The sequence below is a fragment of the Argiope bruennichi genome, chromosome 6, assembly GCF_947563725.1.
Source record: "Argiope bruennichi chromosome 6, qqArgBrue1.1, whole genome shotgun sequence".
Lineage (NCBI taxonomy): Eukaryota > Metazoa > Arthropoda > Arachnida > Araneae > Araneidae > Argiope > Argiope bruennichi.
In genome coordinates, this window is record NC_079156.1 from 137,094,573 (window position 1) to 137,110,233 (window position 15,661).

At 30.3% G+C, this 15,661-nt stretch overlaps 1 protein-coding gene across 1 annotated transcript in view; it reads left to right on the top strand.

Annotated features, from left to right (window-relative positions):
• Positions 1 to 1,804: 1,804 nt before the first annotated feature.
• Positions 1,805 to 15,661, top strand: part of LOC129972513 (activating transcription factor 7-interacting protein 1-like) — an 80,680-nt gene continuing 66,823 nt past the window's right edge. The window contains exon 1 of the mRNA XM_056086670.1: positions 1,805 to 1,917. The gene's annotated coding sequence lies outside the window, so the exon portion shown is untranslated. The remainder of the gene's footprint in view (positions 1,918 to 15,661) is intronic.

A 15,661-nucleotide genomic window follows, 5' to 3' on the forward strand; every position in this document is an offset into this window, starting at 1 on the left:
TCTGTTTTAAATGACCTTAATCCATTTTGTCTCCGTTTGGATGGATTGCATTAGCCGTTTCACTCTATGCTTAGTCATTTTTATATCAGTTTATTAGCAAAGAGAATTTAAACCATAAAACACTATCATATTAATAAATGCAAAATTAAAAATTCTACTTTTAATTCATTTTCAAAAAGAGATATTCTTTTTACTATGATATTGGCAGAAATATGCTGTTGAAATACTCGGAAAAACGATAAAATTGATTTTCATTTCATTATAATTATTAAAAAAATCATTCTTACACATTCTGTTAATAGTAAATTTTGGAAAGTGTATTAAGATTTAAAAAAATTGTATGAAAATTAAATGGGTGCTTTTGAATGATCCATTTCCAAAATTTTATGATAATGTAAAAATAGTTTTGTGCGATAATGTTTTCTTCATTCATTGAGAGAGAAAAATTAAAATTCCTATTCGTCGTTATTTAAAAATCTAATAAATAAACTGCTGCAGACGAATGAAAATCACAGCGGATTTCCCACTTACCGAATGAGTAGGCAGAGAAAATACTTCAAGGCTACGGTTGCACTTTACCATGGAAAACTGTAAAGGTGGATTTAATAATTCGTCTACTCATTTCGCTCGGTCATTTTAACATTTATCTTTCTTTTTCACCTGCCTAGAGAATTTGTATTAAAGCCTAAAATGGGTAAAGTGAAGAGCAAAATAAATATTCAAATACCTTTTTTCACGTTAAAGAGTAAAATGAGCAATGATAAATGTGAAAACAATCTGGTATTTCTCTACGCAGTTCAAAACAGCGTGTGAAGAAATGGCTAGTGCAAAGGGCTCTTTTTCCGATTTCACAATCAAAGGCGTATCTACATCAAATGGCACCCATGGCAAATATTAAAGTAGCGCGTCCCTCATCCTATTTTTTTAACTGCAACTTTCCTATCCTCACCACCCCTATGTTCTTATAAAAAAACCGTTACGTCTGGGAGGGGGGGGAGTTGAAATTAAATTAGAAAGTAGTTCAAATAATTCCAAATAAAACATTTTTGTATAATATAACCAACAATAAATCTAAATTATTCAACAGACTGATTAAATTATTTTTAAGAATTAAATGAAACAACAATAACAAAGGCAATTGTTAAGAAAAAAGGTTGTTAAAATTTGCAAATGTGTTTTAAATGTTTTAAATCTCAATGAGTGATAAACCGAAATGTCCAGCATATACGATTTTTTTTTAGTGGAACTCCTAAGAATATCTGCACAATTTAAAATTTTCAAAGAAATGACTGTTAGAATTTCTTATTCAGTCAAGTGGATAAAAAATTTAATATTCCAAACATTTCTAGGAAAGATCAACAAGATGTTATTAAAATTTTTTAATGATTTTAAAAGTTTTTGAAAGATATTTTAATGTTATATCATTATGAGGGTTTTTAGATAAAAATGCCTTCCGAATTCAATACACACACACACACACACACACACACACACACACACACACACACACACACACACACACACACACACACACACACACACACATATATATATATATATATATATATATATATATATATATATATATCTTGCGAAATCAGGGGATTTCATCCCACTCATCCAAATTTCATCTGCACTGCAAGATAATTCCAGTTGCACAGATGTCTGGAAATTTTCGGCTCAGAGTGCGTCGGGCTGTTACTGCAAATGAGTGTTGCGTTGGAAAAATCATTTCTTTTGCAACAGACCTCGCAGCACTTTCATGCGGGTTCTTATTTTTCGCATATTTCGCAGCACTACTCATGAGTGGCAATGTTCACTAAATTTTCAATTGGGTTGGATGAAATTCCCAGGCGTAAGATCGCAAATGCAATTTCTTTTTCCTTCAAAATTCATCTGCCATTTTTAGGACACCAGGTATGTGCATGTGTGCATGTGAGTGCGTGCGTTCGTAAGTGTAATGTTATCTCTTAATGTCATTTAAACCCTCATTAATTTTCTAATGCTTTATTTTCATAATTTATTAAATTACAGCCTGCAAATGTTTGAGGAGGGAAAATAATCTACTTCTTATTTACAAATTCCAAACGCTTTCAGGATTTTAGTAGATTTGTACAGAGCAAAATAATAGAGCAACGATGCAAAGGCCTACTTTAGCTGCTTTTCGCCTTTGATTCATTTGACTGGCGGTGCTTTTGTTTCCTTCCTCTGGCATCGTTATTCTTCCAAACACATCGCTGCACCCGCTTCCTTGCGGTGCTCAGGTTCATGAAGAATTGTATCAGTTTTAATGAATTGTTCATTTAAAAACAGGAACTTTTTAAACTTGCAATAATTAAAAATTCGCCAAAAGGTTTTAGGAGTATGAAACAATTCTGAAGAAAAAATGGAAGACTTTCAGATTTTTAGGAGATGAATAGTTGTCTTCTTTATACTGGAAAGTATTTTTATAGTCTGCTGATAGGTTTTGGATAGGAAGTTTCTCTGGAGTTCACTTATCAGACAAAAAAAAGTGGAAAATAACCCCTCCAGATGAAAGAGCTAAAATTCTAGATCTCATAAAATGCTCTAAATTCTGATGCGTTAAATACCATTTTCCTTTGTGGAATATCACCTCAAAAGTTGCACTCTATAAAATGCATTTTGAAATGGATAACAAATATTTCGCATGTTGAACTATCCAATAAAAATTTCCTTTTCTGTTTGTAAATCTGTATTATTCTGCTTAATGCTTACCACGTGGCAATGTCAAGTATTTTAGCTTATATCAGACTGTGCCTAGGTGACTGTAGTTCACATTTGATTCTGTTAGCTCCCAAAACGTTGTATAAATAATTGATATTTGAAGCATTATATCCAGCCATTAAAGCAACTCATATTGTATACTACACATAATGATCTTCGACAGTCAGTTAGTTATTCTAACAAAGGGCAAGGACATTTCTTCGTTTTGATTTATTAATGTTTTGTATCTACTAAATGCCTGATGTAACGTACTGTCATTTCACTAGACGAACTTTTCTACTAGAATAAAGCTTCAAACAAGGATCAAAATCTGTAAACACTGGACTTGGATTCTAAACTCGAATTAAATAAGATCACTATACATGATTGTTTGAAAAAAAGAAGTGAAAAGAAGAAATATTATTTGAAATGGAGGGCCTACCAGGTAACCAAACAGATAGACATTCCTGGAAAAACTGCTTCAAAAAGATACGAAATGACATACTCATTAAAATTTCAGAAAATGAAAACTTTTATCGATTTTGATTATTTTTTCTATGAATACATCGAATAGGATAAAGATAATAAATTTGATAATTATTTCAAAATACACACCTTCTATGTGCTTTAAAAATTAGATATTTTGTGCTTTTAAAATTTTAATTTATAATTTAATATTATATATATTATGAACTCTTCAAATAAATGTTTCCTTATATTCATTGTCAGAGTCATATTAAATTAAAATTAAGATTTAAATAATCTAATAACTGATAATTAAACTATAAAAATATGAAAATAGTGCAATATCCCCAAGACCGTACAACTTTTCAAAATTTCAAAATTCATGGAAATGAATGGAAAATCGTTTCAAAAAAATTCCGTGTTTACCAATCCGAAAATAGTCAAGTTAAATAAAATGTACAAAAAAAAAAAAAAAAAAAAAAAAAAGTGAAAAGAACGTAACTAAATAAATTTTAAAAATAAGAAAATTCCTTTTTTTTTATAAAGTGGTACAAATGATACAAAACTAAAATAAATTCTGACTTTACATTAGCAAAAATACATGAAAATATTTTAGCATGCTGTGAATTTTAGCATGAAGTTCATTTAAGTTAGAATTTAGAAACTTTAAAGGCGATTCGAACCTCTTGTCCAAAAACATCACAGCTTGTTAATATTTCATTCATCAGTTGTATCGCCGTCAGATCTAATTATTTCCGCGATTGCATTCAGTGTGTAATGATTTTTGCATCACACTCTTACAAATAGAAGAATACCAAGCTAAAAAAATATATGTATATAAAAAATTATCATTTTAATTACAGTGGAAGGGAAATTTTAAAAAAAACTTAATGTACAAAGAAACATATTTCTTTAAAATTAGTAAGAGTTAAAGATTTGATGAAAACAGAAATTTGGGGAGAATTTTCTTGCGATAATAAAAACCACTTTTTTTTTTTTTTCGTTTATAAATTTTGTTCTGAAATCATTTTTTTTTATTTAAACGAAAGCCAAATTTAAACGGGAACAAAGTCGGTATTACAATTTCTTTCTTTCTTTTTTTTTTTTTTTTTCAATTATAAAGTGGTGTAAAAATGAATTTTGCTGAACGACAAACTTTGAAATTATTGGGGAAAAAATAAGAATGTTCAATAGTTTATGAAAACTTTTGAGAAATCCTATCTTTGTGAGCGTCTACCCTATTTAAAAAGTAACTGCATTGCAAATTGAGTAGCTCTAAATCTTCTTTGCAGTGCATTTTGAACGATTTTTACATCATGGATCTCGTATTCAGCAGATTACAAATAAAATGACAGCGTATAAACATTTTTAGAAAAAAAGAATTTAAATCGGGATGAAGATGTGATACAATTTCAGAAGAGGCGGACGCCAATTAGCATGCAAACTAGCTTGTTGTTGGGTCGCCAAGCTCCGCTAAGTCTTGGCGCGTGGCAGCTTCCCAATCTCTGGCGGTGACAGTTTCAATTGCGGTGCGACCACCTTGCGATGACAGGCGCCATTGAGAGGGGGCTCGATTGGAAATTACATTAGGCCACTTGGGCTCGAGCGACGCTCGAATTTAGATGAACCCGCGGCCTCCGGATTAATAAAAAGCCCGCTCTATTAATGTCATCCATAAAGCACTCGCAACAGATTGCCGCACGCTCCTCTCTGGCGCACTCTTAGCACCTTGCCCGGAGGATGCCAGCTCTTTTTTGTTTGTTTATTTGTGCGTTCTTCAATCATTTTATCTCTATATATCCTGTTTCTCTCCTTAAAGGTTGCGTTATTTAGAGGTTTTGAATAAAATGCGTTCTGAAAGAAAGAGGGAGGTGCAGGAAATATCCTTTTGAGAAAGCGGTGAGCATACCTTTGGAATACGCTGGTCTATAGGATTAAGAAATGGTGCGGAAGGAAAATATTTTTTGAATTTATTAAAATTCCAAATTCGAATAGCTGATCCTTTGTATTTTTTTTAGGTATCTTTTCTATAGTAAGACTATTCGATAAAGAATGATCCATTTGTGATATGTTCACTATTTCTAAATTTTTGAACGCCAATGAAATAAATATATTTAACACTAGGTTTACAGACATTTCTTATGTATCCATCTCTACGACACGCGTCAGCTGGACTTTGTGAAAGATTGCATATATTTAAAGAAAAAAACAAACACTTAGAAGGCAATATGATTTTACTCTATAAGTAAAGAATAAAAACATGAGATATCTATTTATAGAAAGTTTTTATTATTCAAAACTTTTAGCACACATTGTTTCAATATTTTGCATTCATTTCGAGCATCTTTTACACGTATACTCAATTCTGTTTGCACACTTTCCACAAGCAATCTTTTCACATATTTTGCAAGTGTTATTGTTTCTGTTTCTTTTACAAAAGCCAATTTGGTAACCCTTGCGTTCTTGCGGAGTACTAGGTGACGGGAGATTATAATTTATGATTCTGTATTTTATCTTATTTCCTTCTGCAAATTTATCGGAAAACTGAAAACAGAAAATCCTTTAGGATAATTTTGATGTTGTACATTCTTGTATAAGCTCTATGCGTTTATTGCCACTAAATCTCAAATGTTGATAAACTGTTAGAGAGGTCATCGAAAAGATGCTGCTTTGATGGTATATTTGCGCGCCATTTGGTATTCGACTACAAACTTTGTCTCATTGTAATATGCTATTGTTTTCGCGCCATGTTTGTAATTGTTTTTTACACTAGGTTTACGATCGCGTCAAATTGACACACATTAGTAAAGATAGGTATACCACATAGAGAATTACAGTATTTGAACACGTTTGAAGAAAATAAACATCTACATATATTTACCTCGTTCAATGGATAAAAGGTAAGAGATAAAATAAAAATACGAACTTTGTTTGTAATTTTCCTTTTTACATTTGAAATGTACCAAAATGACGCGCTTCCGTACACCTAGTGTTAATGAACTTTAACGCGATGGTGTTCAGAGGATGATTGCCATCTCCGTATTGCATCATGTGACCAACATGATTCAAGGATGAATTGAAACCGTCTATGAGGTAGATCGTTAGACTTAGAGCTGCCACATTTGGTTTGTAATGGATTCTAAGGTAGAAGGTGTTGGGAGATAAAAGGATTTTCAAAGTTTTATGATTTTTTTTTCAAAGTAGATTTTTGATTAAAAAGGAAACAAAATGGTAAAGTTTTCTTCCTATAGCTTTGAAGGTATTTTCACGAAGAACTGTTTTTCAGTGTTTTAAAAAAAATTATCATTTTAGGGATATCAATTTTATGTCCCTGCAATTTTTGTTGCAATTTTAATAAACTATAAAATATGTGTTAAATATCTTTTATAACAATATTTTTATTGTGTTACTTATTCAATTTATAATCACGCGTGTTGCAAAAGTATTGGATACTTTTTTTGAGCGCACATTCCTGCTACTATATATTTAAAAGCAAAATTTAATAATAAAATTAAGACAGACGAATCAAGATCAAGGCAGTAGTTGTGATAATAATAAATGTTTCGATGATATTAAATGCATATTTTGTGTGTACGCCATCACTGCTTTGACGAGGAATCCATTCTTAAAGGTAATGTGAAAGCAGACGAATCATGCTTAGAATATTACTATGGCACGATGTTTCGAAATGGAGACTCGAATCTCTTTGATTTTTTTAAAAAAAAATATTATTATATATCGTGAATTTAAAAGAATAAAACTGACAATATTTCCAAATACTTCACAAAACTTTAGAATGATTCTAAATGTTATTCTGAATAATTATAATTTTGGTGAAAAAAATAAAAGCTTTCATTTTACAGTCAAAATTTTAATGACAGTCAAAAGTTTTTTGTCACCTCCAATTAAAATGAATATGATTGCACATTGAATATTTTCAGCAGAATAGTTTTTAAAAAATTTGGAAATAAATTCTTTCAGATTTCTTCTTAATCATGCAACTTTTTTTTATCAAAATGTTGCTGAATGAAGGTCTGAATGGATCAGAATAATTTTTTTTATGAAATCAAATTGGAAAGTTATTTGCCTATCCTCATATTTAAAAATCCACATAATAGTGTAAAAATAACTTGTATTCTTATAGATTTTATATTTCAACCAAATAGCTTATACATAGTTGACAAGCGTAAATAATTTGAGGGGATATTAATATCACATATTATGCTACGATGTATAGAATATTTTGCCCGACACAATATCAATAATTATTTTTTAAATGTATGATTTTAACTTCAGTCGCTTTTATGGCACAGAATCTTATTCTTTAAACATAAATATGATACATATTTTTTGATTGACTTGGCGTATATTTTATGAACAAGCGTAACTTGAATCAGAAACTGCCATTTTATTGCATATGACTAGTGTGTAGAACAACAATTGGATACATGCTGAGGTGCTGAAGTTCACGGTATCCCTCCGATAGTCCACCGATCCGAACTCATTCTGTATCCGGCTTTTTCACTCAAACTTTTTTGTCACCAAAATATTATGTTGCTATAGCTATTTTTTACATATTGTATATATTTTTACATGTTTTTTTTACCCATACAGTTCGAGTTAGAGATTTCAATACCTGACCAAAAGTTCAATACCAGTATTCGGTATTTTTTAGATCTTAATACCGAGATACCGGTTTTAATACCGGTATTAGAAATGGAGACTCGAATCTCTTTGATTATTTTTTTTAAATATTATTATATATCGTGAATTTAAAAGAATAATGTGGGTGTTTCACGGTGAAAACACGGGTGTTTCTTTGTTTTATTTACCAGTTTTATTAGAGAATATAAATATCACAAAAAATAATTTGTAACTTATAAATTATAACAGTATATAAAGAATCACAAAAAAAGTAAAGGAACATCTTCTTTATTTCAATCGCTATACTACCACCATGAAACCAAAGCCTCAAAACAATCCCAAACAAAAGCCCAAAATTAACAAAGAATTTTCTTCGGTCTAAAAAGCCCAAAAACAATAGCGGATCCCTTCAAATTTCAAAAATCGCAAAATTTAAACATTTAAGAATATGATTGGGGAAGGTTTGATCTGCCTTGCACCAAGAACATTCAGCAAAAATCCTCCATCCGTGTTGGAAGGTGAGGGATTTGGTGTGTCCACTTAAAAAGAGAGAGAGACAGCCGTTTGCTGTTTTCTAGAGATATTCAGAAGGTGACACCAACCGGAACTCTTACCAAAGTACCAAGGGTGAGCAGGTGGGACTCTCCGAAGTACACTCTACTCCATCTTTTTGATAGAGGAGATTTCAGAATAAGCGAGTGCTGCATCACCATGAAATATGTCAGCTGAGGCAGTCTTAGCTAAATTATCCGCTATCTCATTACCATTTAAACCAACATGTGAGGAGACCCAATGAAAGTGTATAGTGTGTTCAGCGGAGAGTCTGGCAATAATAATATTTAGATAAACAAAAAAGTGTTAACATCCCTATTCAGTCTGTGGTACTATTATAAATTTTTGAAATGTGATCTTAAAAAAACATAATGCATCAATTTTGCTGTCATTAAGCCTGGAATGTAATTTTGTGCACAAATTATCAGCTGTCGAAAACGCTCTTTCGGCATCTACGATAGTTGGTGGTACTGTTAGCAATGCGCGATATACTTTTTCCAAATATTTACCTCTAAATACCTCATCTTCAAATAAATCAATTACTCGTCGGATGGTTTTGGATATAACTAATTTCTGTATTGTATTTTGGTTTGTTGAATTTTTTTATCGCTAATTTTAATTTTTGTTCGAGACAATTCCTTTCACATTAGTGCCGTCATAATCTTCTATAACTGAACCGAATTCTTCTGAATGTGGATAGGTTTGTGGGTAAAAACTTTTAAGAAAATTTACTATAAACTTGATCAGAATTGAATTGGTTAGTCTCTTTTCTTCTTTTTCATTTTTAAAATCATTATAATTATGTAAATACCATAAGACATTTTCTATTTCGGTATGCCTTTCTTCTGTGCGATTTTTCAATGTAATATATAATTCTTCAGATAGTGATGTGAGCTGTTCTTTTAGTGACTGCAACATGAAATTTATTGTTACATTAGCTGTTAATAAATAAGAATCTCTCCGACACAATGCCTCAACAGCCAGTTTTAATATTAAGTTTATATTAAGTTATAACAACCTGTTCTGGATATTAAGTCGAATTCACAATCTGAAAAATTAATTTGCTGGTTTAAGTCGATTATTGCTTTTTGGATTGGATTTCTCAGTTTCAAAAATCGTTCCATCATTAGGAGTAAACTGTTCCAACTTGTTTTAGAATCGCCTCCTAAACATTTCCTTTTATCTTTCCTCTCACTCCTATTTTGTCAAAGTAAACACATACTAACGCATGCGCAAAAGGCGGAGGGTTTTACAATCCACTGTCATACAGTATTTTATCACTTCTCTTGATTGTACGATGCAACTTTGTATTCACGGTCTAATTCATTTCGTCCGTTAGGGAGACATAAAAACAAAAACGTATACTCTTTTTCTATGTTGGCGATCCCTGAACAATTTAAACAATTACAAGACAATTTTAAAAATTTCTAGTAAATACCGAAAAATCGGTATTTAAACTTGTGAATACCGGTATTACAAAATTGTAGAAATGGCTCAAAATACCGATATTGCAATCCCTAGTTCGAGTTGATTGATATTCGAGAATTTAATGAGTGACAATATAGTTAAGCCAATGATGACGAAATCTCTATTTAAGTATATCTTTTTTACATATCTCCTTGTCTCAGACTTTCTGCCGATTCAGACACGCAAACAATCCAAATTTGAAAGTTCTTAGAAAAAAATTAACAAATATTCTTTGATCTGAATGTGGTCCGATTTTGTGTCCACGCAAACGTTTCTCACATATAAATTTTCGTGATTCTGGGTTTTCGAAATTGCTACCTCGTAAAACTGTGAAGAAGTCAGAAGTTTTATTTTTTATTAACTAAATAAGCAAAAAAAAACCCTTCGAATTTATCTGGAAAAGAATTAATTAAAAAAATCAATATTAATGAAGATATTTGGATCGCTCTTGTTTTCAATTGGATAGAAATGTTCGAAAAGTGACCTAAAAAACTTCAAATAAATAATTGAATTAGAATGTTGGATCTAGGAATTTTTAGTTTCAATTTATTCAATTTTTCAAAAAGGTGACAAATGCTTAAAAAAATATAGAACGGCAATTGTTTGCTTTTTTACGAGGGTGCAAGATCCCCCCCCCCCAAGTTTTAGAAGCGTACTAGTGGGAAACAGATGCGAAAATTTTTCCAAAATGACACAATACATACGTTTTGATCACAAAAGTATTATAAATCTCAAAACTTAGTTGTAATTTAACCCCATAAGAAATTTTAAATACATGCAATTAAACACACTCCAATAGTTTTAATGAAATTCTTATTATTTTTCATACAAACATTTCCCGGAAGACAGATCATTTCAGGTTTGTTAACATCAAGTAATAAGCTTTTTCCTTGAATATTCTAAAATGGATTGCAAATTTAAGCTTCATATTTCATACAATTGCATTATACCTAGCTCTATTTCATAGTAATTATAAAATCATAAAAAAAACATATTCATAAGAATTAATTTTTTCATTTAGAAACGACTTTCCAAAGGGAATTTTAAATAATCATTTGACCTTTAGTGATAAACATTAAAGTGAGTGCTGAAAAGAAATCTCAAAATTAATTTTAAACAGCCATTTTTATTTATACTTTGTAATTTGATTTTCACTCCCACTGAAAAAATAATAATAAATTAACTTATTGTCCTTCTGAATTCAAAGGCCTTTATATTATTACAGATTTTTTAAGTCTCTTTCCCGCTCTCAAAGGCAATTTAAAATTCTTAAGGAAAGCGTATGACCGAGAAGCAAATCAAAGAAAATATGAGAGGGAAAAAAATCGTTTGGTCCGCTTTTTGACATAAAAAGAAATAAAGTTGGGAACAGACTGTGGAAATAATTATAAACTTGACATAACTGAAATATGATTTTCATGCGCATGGCTGGCTCTCAAAGAAGACCAAGACACCTTCCGAACAGCAGGTCCTGGCAGACGCCAAGACTCCTTTTATTAGATTGTAGGGAGGTGTTAGAAGGTTAGGACGAAATCCGGGAATAACTCAGCTCCATCAAGCTGCATAAGTAAATACTTCATTAAAAAAAAAAAAAATGCGGCTTTACCGTTTAACACTTCAAAGGTTCTCAATTCAAATAAAATTTAGTTAAGGGTAAAATTTAGTTTCGAGAGAATTTTTTTTTTCTTGCGTAACGGGGAGATAATCGAAAGAAAATTGATTTAAAAAAAAAAAAAAAACCCGCACACATTTTCAGCTTTGTGGAATTTTTTTTGTTTAGTTTTGGACTTTAATTCATTGTAAAATATATGCCAGGAATTGATTTTATACAAGTGATCAATGGATTCATTAAATCATCGTCCAAGTAATTCCATCAAGAAATATGCGTGACGCTCATTTTAAAACTAAATTATACATAGCGTAATAAAGTATTTTTTATCTTGTGTAAATAATATAATTTTTTTGAGCAACCTGTAGTTATAAACCTCTTTCACAAGTATAACATAGGCAATAAAAGGAAATCTGTTGTTGAAAGCAATAAAACAATATGAACGGCTTGTATGAAACATTACAAGTCGCATGGTCTTGTTAGTGGAAGTATATTTTGTATTATTTATGAAAAGAAAAATCAACCCCTTTTGTGCATTTAAAGTAATTCAAAAAACTTATTGTTCGTACCAATACGCGATTTGTATGTTGTTATTCTCGCAGCAGTGTTACTATGCTGTAATAAAAATGTTTTCAACAAAAGCCGTTTCTGCATACATTCAACGCATATTTTTCTTTGATTTAATTCACTGACAAAAAGTTCCGTAGAGCGGTGTTCCAATGCTCTGTTACAAAACTGACTCGCCTCCTGGCTTTTATATGTCTAAGAATTTTCGAACAAGACAATTCGCGCACTGCAGCATTGAGAGCAATATAACCCTCGTTTCTATCCTTTTGACATAATGTGAATCTTGATTTTTTTCTGAACTTTGAATAATTTAATAATTAGGTAATAAAATAGTAATAATAAGATACCTAAAATAATAAGATTATAAGATAAAATAATAAGAAATTTGTAAGTAATTTAATAAAAAAAGTAAACTTCAAGTAAATTCTGATTATTTTTTTTACATTCCTTACTCTGTTCATAAAGCGTTTCTCAACTGCAAATAATCAATAAAAAATTATGAAACTCTAAGGTTAAAATAAATTTACTTGAGGATATATTCTTTATTTGCCAAAAAATTAATGATACAATATTTTTAATCATTTTATTAATTAACATTCATTATACTTTATTTGTTTATGTATCTTCAAATTTGGCGCTAGCGAAAAAAAATTCTGCAACGGAAATACATTTAAATTCTGGCTTCCAGCAAACAAAGGTGCAGTCGAAAAATATCATCGTCCTCCTCCCTTCATAGCAGTGGAATGCATACTTTAATTACTGTGCACCTACAATAACAGAAATCGGTATCGTTCGAAATTGTAACATTTTTTAAGTCTTTTAGCTCTATAATAAGTGACTTGTCATTTTTCACTGCATTTTCGCTGAAAATTCAAAGCTCCAAACGAAAAAGTATTAGAATGTTGTTGATGGTAAATATCACTCGCTAAGTTAAAGGAATTATAAGTTATATTTATGCACTAAAAGGAGGGGGGTGCTGTAGTTTCGCCTGCATATGTCATTGGGTGAATTTTTGAATTTTGTCTAAAAAGAAATTATATATTTATAATAAAACAGCATAAATAATTTAAGAATAATTCTAAAATTCACCATAAAAGTGCTGCAAAAATGAAAATAGCCTAAAAAAAGTATTTTTAACACTAGGTTTACAGACGTATACCTATCTCTACGAATACGCATCAATCTGATGCATGAACGGATACATATATTTAAAGAAAAACAACACTTGGAAAGCAGTATAATTAAACACTATAAGTAAAAGAAATTGAAAATATGGGATATATATTTATAGAAAGTTTTTATTCTTCAATAATATTTTAGCACATTCAATATTCTACATTCATTCCGCGCATTTTTTACACAAATACTCAATTTTGTTTGTACACTTTTCGCAAACAATCTTTTCACATTTTTTTACAGGTGCTAACAGCAATTACAACTTTCAAAATGTTTTCGCACTCTAAAACAATGCACGTTCTGCGTTCCGTTCTTTCTACTGCTGTGTATCGAGCTTGTTTCATTTGAGATCGAGATTTAGTCGGTGCATTCATATTTATTATTATTGTAATTTTTGCATGGGTAAAGCCAATTAACTAAAAGTTCTATTTACATTACGATCACGTTAAATTGAAGCACACCGCACAGATAGGTATACCACATAGAGAATTTCAATATTTCAAAACTTTTGAAGAAAACAGACTTCAATATACATCTACCTCGTTCAACGGATAAAAGTCATGCAAGAGATAAAATAAAAATGCGAACGGTTTTTGTAATTTTTCTAAAAAAAATTCAAAATGCGTCAAAATGACACGTTCCGTAAACCTAGTGTTAATATCAAGTTTTTTTTTTTTGTTGTTGTTGTTGTTTTTCTTTTTCACGAGGATTACATATCCTAAATTAGCAATAGCAAGTTGAGTATGGCAGTCCTAATGGAAGATGCAATTCAATGTTTAGGATGCAAAACACACGATGAAGGATTCAGAAATAAAAGAAAGAATAACTGTAAATAATTTGTTGCGCTCATCTTTCAACAGTTTCGGAGCAGAACAGTGCAAAGTTCGAACAGCTGGATGAATTGTGCATTCAATGAATTGCGCATTCATTTCTTGTAGATCAGTGGTCTGTCTTGTCATTTATATTGGCTTTAAATGCATCCATCACCTTAAAATTAATAGAAGTTCTTAATCGTATTTATTTCCCAACTAACCTTCTTCGTATGTTTTTTTTTTTATTCGCCCAATACAAAAAAATTAGCTGAAATTAACCGTACTTCAATTCATACGACGGACATATAAGGAATAATAAGGAAAGTTACGAATTTTGACTATTTGTACTCCATAGCAAAAGTGTACCGGAATTTGTCACAAATTTTAATTAAATTTCCTTGATTATCCAAATCTTATTTATACCTAAAAGTAGCTCTTATTAAAAACATTAAGAAATGTTTTAAAAGTTAAATAAAACATTTTAAATTTTCAGCTTCTAGTGTGGATATGGACTCAAAATTAAACTCAACAGTTCCGATGTTTGACTCCTTGTCCCAGATAGAAAAAGTGATTTGGATTCGAATTCTACTTTACTTCAAGTTAAAAGAAGAAGAAGAAAGAAAAAAAAAAATGTAAAACTGGATTTAATTTTTCTGAAAGTTGTTTCCAAAGAAATTCCCTTTTAAAATTTTAATTACAAAAAAAAAAAAAGTCATTTTTATATAACCAATATTAGAGAATCGGCCTCAAGGGAAGCAAAAAAAAATATATTGTTTGTAATTTTCTTTTTATCTCTTTGAGTTTTTAATTTTTTAAAAAAAAATTCATTATTTCATTTATTCGACATTTAATTTCATTTACTTACTAGCAGAACCCAGTAGTAAGAACGAAGTAACATAAAATAAAGCTGTGAAAAAAATTGGAAGTCATTTTCTCGGAACTTTCATGCGCCATCATTCTTGTATTTGATATTCTTGAAAACTTTCTTGTATTTATTTTTCCAAAAAACAACATGTTTCTTATTTATTTCGTTTATTAGAGACATATACTAAAAATTAAATTTTTCTAGGTTTCGTTAATAATGAGAGTTGACTTCATTTTTTAATTTAAACTTTTAGAAAGCCAATAAGCGTTGATAGAGGGCCCATTTTTTTTCCTACACGCGTAACGTGTTCGTTTAGGTAAGGCGAATTAAATATTAATATTAATTCATTGCTGTGAATCCTTACTTATGATATTATAAATATATTATATAAAAAGAAATGCTCATATATTTTAAACTTTATTATTATAATTACGTTTTGCGACGTTTTTACAACTGTTTGTTAATTTATTATCACGTTTTGATTTTCGGACTCATGGATCTACTTCACAGACTTTGAAACTAGTATGATCCATTATAGAGACATATATCATTACAATGAAGGCACATTTGTCCTTCAAAAATTAATATTTCTGTGAATAATATTACAAAATTGAAAAATGGCTCACTCCTTCCTTTGCTTTAGCATCTCAAGAGAAATTTAAAAAAAAAAAAATACGTGCAAAGTATGCATTAAAAAAAAAAAACCTTTTTCTCCTACCAAATGTTAAAATTCAGATAAAATAATTCTTTAGCTCAATTTTTTTTAAAAAAATGAAATCC